The sequence below is a fragment of the Sinocyclocheilus rhinocerous genome, unplaced genomic scaffold, assembly GCF_001515625.1.
Source record: "Sinocyclocheilus rhinocerous isolate Xijiao unplaced genomic scaffold, SAMN03320098_v1.1 scaffold1907, whole genome shotgun sequence".
Lineage (NCBI taxonomy): Eukaryota > Metazoa > Chordata > Actinopteri > Cypriniformes > Cyprinidae > Sinocyclocheilus > Sinocyclocheilus rhinocerous.
The window spans coordinates 157,236-157,441 of NW_015628766.1; positions in this window are offsets into that span (position 1 = coordinate 157,236).

Here is a 206-nt window from a genome sequence, read left to right on the forward strand (position 1 = left end):
TGGATTATCATCCCCCTGCCTCTGCTCAAGACCATTCTCTGGCATCCCCGCTCTCTGCACCACCTAGGATTTTTTTTTGTTTGGCACTCTCCCGGTCATCCGTCCTCCTGCAGAGCCTCCTTCTGCATCTCTCTTCTGCATCTCTCTCCCTACACCATCTCATCCTCCTTGTCACCACGGTGTGAGAACTTGCCTTCTTGGGGGTG